The sequence below is a fragment of the Chrysochloris asiatica genome, unplaced genomic scaffold (assembly GCF_000296735.1).
Source record: "Chrysochloris asiatica unplaced genomic scaffold, ChrAsi1.0 scaffold00231, whole genome shotgun sequence".
NCBI classification, from domain to species: domain Eukaryota; kingdom Metazoa; phylum Chordata; class Mammalia; order Afrosoricida; family Chrysochloridae; genus Chrysochloris; species Chrysochloris asiatica.
Genome location: NW_006408749.1, coordinates 2,644,780 through 2,648,327, shown reverse-complemented (window position 1 = coordinate 2,648,327; position 3,548 = coordinate 2,644,780).

Here is a 3,548-nt window from a genome sequence, read left to right as displayed (position 1 = left end):
AGAGAGAGAGAGAGACTATCAATTCTAAACCTTTGAATTGAAAGAATAAGTCTATTCTTATAAAAAAAACACACACTTTCTTGAATACTATAATTTTGCAGTAAGTTCTGAAATTGGAAAATGTGAGTCCTCTAAATTTGTTTTTGTTTTTCTAGACTGTTTTGGCTATTCTGGTGTTTTACTTTCCCAGTGCTGCTGGATGACTTTAAAGAACAGAAATTTACTTTCTTACTGTTCTGGAGGCTAAAAGTCTAAGTCAGGGTTTCAGCTTTGTCAATTCCTTCCTATTGGTAGCCCTGGGTGTTCCTTGGTTTCTGGGCTTGTAGGCAATCCTCACAAGATTTCTGTCATCCTCATTTTGTGCATTTGCTTGTCTGTGTCTATGATGCTCTTTATGTAACTCAGGAATGGTTTAGGTATAAGTACAAGCCTACACCTGTGTGACCTCAACTGATTGTTGCATTGCATTATATTGCATTATAGAAAGTAATTACATTATATTAGACCACATTCATATGTACAGGGGTTAGAATTCCAGCACATATTTCAAGGGACACAATTTAGACTATAACATCTGCGTAACTTGTTTTTCTATAAGAGTTTAAAGATCTGCTTGTCAATTTCTGTGAAGAATTCATCTGAGATTTTAATAGAAACTGTGTTGGATCTATAGATCAATTTGGGGAGTATTGTCATCTTAACAATGTATCTTCCGATCCATGAACACCGGAGTATGTATCACATTTTTTATATCACTCTTTACATAAAAAAATCAACACAAATATTTATTTCAAAATGGTGTATACCATGTTTACAAAATGGAGTTGGAAAACCAAAAGGGAAGAACATGCTCAGCATTTCTCAAGCTGAGGGAGCTGAAGAAAAAAATCAAGCCTCGATTTGTAATATTGAAGGATTCTATGGGCAAAATGGAGTCCTGGTGTGGTGCTGTTGGTTAATGTGCCAGACTGCTGCAAAGTCTTTTGAACCGCAAGGTCGGTGGTTCAAGCTCACTAGCTGCTCCTTGGAAACCCTATACAGGGTGACTATAGGTCGGAATCAACTCAACGGCATTTAACAACAACAAAAAAAAAAATGGGCAAAATATTGAATGATGCAGAAATCATCGACAGAAGATGAAAGGAATACAGAGTCTCTGTACTACAAAGAAATGGTCGATGTTCAACTATTTCCATAGGTAGCATATGATCAAAAGCCAATGATATGCCCAGGAGACATCAAAGCAAGTGGTTGGGTCCCCTCAGGGCAAACCCCTTTCCAAGACTAAGAGTCAATGGGAATACACGCTCTGATTGGTGACCACGTTCGTCACCGATAAGGGGAAGTGAGGGAAAAACAGCAATGAAGCTGCGAGCTAAGCCCTACAATGTTCAATAGACTCCTGTGAACCCTGGTGGAGACCTGGTCAGCCAGCAGTGTGGTAAGACCTGGGGACTCTTGGGCCCAGAGTCAGTGACATAGCCACAGAGGACTAGAGTGGAAAGTGAAGCATCCAGCTGACAAGAAGAGAGGGCATATGCATAAAAACACCCACACTTACAGATAATATCCACTTGACCTGGCTTCGATGACTGGATGATCAGAGCTCAACTAGAAGAAGAAAGACGAGGGGTGGGGGGCGGGGGGAAGTAATCTAATACAATTTGACAAACTTGTCCTACAGCTATGGATGCAGTAGCTCAAAAGAGGGAACAAATCTTTACAGCGAGGATCATTCCCATCCCCTCCATACACAGAGTAGACAGGGCTGGGCAACTTGGACATTGAGTACCCAAAATGGGGGTTACAAAGGCAAGAAGTGACTGGCTTAACAAACTTTCAAGAAGGAGCTTAGATCCAGAGGGCGTGGAGGAAGGCAGTATGCAATCTGTCTGGGCAGGGTTGATGAAAGGAGATGCAGATAGGTCTCTTTGTGATACAATAGTGAATAATTGTTATCAGGACTGATTGTGAGGGTTGGAAATGTAAAGGTAGATGTTTTGTAGCAAAAGGAAGGGAGTGATAACTTTGCAGTCTAGGAGCGGAGGTCCCTGGGACCATCAAGGGAGAAGAGAGGGGACGCCAGAGATGGAAGCAGAGATGATGACATGGAGAGATGGAGCAGCTGGGGACTTTAGACCCAGAGAGGGAGAGGGGCTGCATGCTGAAGACTGAGGGGTGGGGGGTAGTGTAGGTGGCAGGCTTGCAGGGTATACCCTTTGGTTGGTTGATGATGCATGGAGGGGACTGTAACCATGGCAATGAAACAATATGCGATAGGATGAATGTAAAGCTAATGTTCTCCCATGTAAACTATCACATAATTCACAATAAAACATTTTTTTTTTAAGCCAATGATATGGAAGCCAATGGTGCATTAAAGGCTTTGGCAAAGAACAAGGATCTGGGAATTGATGGAATACAAATGGAAATATTTCAAAAAACTGATGCAGCATTGGAAGCGCTCATTCATCCATGCCAAGAAATTTGAAAGACAATTATCTGCCCATCTGACTGGAAGAGATCCATATTTGTGCCCAGTCTAAAGAGAAGTGACCCAATGAAATATGGAAGTCATCAGACAATATCATTAATATCTCATACAAGTAAAATTTTCCAAAGATATTCCAAAAATGGCAGCGAACGTGCATTGACAGACAACTGCCAGAGGTTCAAGTTAGATTCAGAAGAGTACGTGGAATTAGAGATATCATTGCTTACATCAGATGGATCTTGGCTGAAAGCAGAGAATACCAGAAAGAAGTTTATCTGTGCTTTATTGATTTTGCAAAGGCTTTCAATTGTGTGGATCATAACAAGCTATGGACAGCATTGCACAGGATGAGTATTCCAGAACACTTAATATGCTCATGAAGTACCTGTACATAAACCAAGAGGCAGTTGGTTGAACAGAACAAGAGAACACTGAATAGTTTAAAATTAAGAAAGGTGTGCACCAGGGTTGTATTCTTTTACCATATTAATTCCATCTGTATGTTGAGCACATAATCTGAAAAGCTGGATTATATGAAGGAAAGCATGGCATCAAGATTGGAGGAAGACTCATTAATAACCTAAAATAGGCAGATGATGCAACTTTACTTGCTGAAAGTGAAGAGGACTTAAAATACTTACTGATGGATATCAAAGACCACAGCTTTCAGTTTGGGTTGCATCTCACCACTGGACCAAGAAGCAACATCCATATAAATGGAGAAAAGAATGAAGTTGTCAGACTTCATTTTGCTCAGATTAATCAACATTCATGGAAGCAGCAGCCAAGAAATTAAATGACGTATTGCATTAAGCAAATCTACTGTACAAGACCTCTTTAAAATGTTAAAGAGTAACGATGTCAGTTTAAGGATTAAGGTGCACCTGACCCAAGCCTTGGTATTTTCAATAACCTCATATGCATGTGAAAGTTAGACAGTGAATAAGGAAATCCATAGAAGAAATGATGCATTTGAATTAATGGTGTTGGAGGAGAATATTAAAAGTACCCTGGACTCTCCCTTTCCCCTGGCTGGCAGTGCGGAGGCCGCACG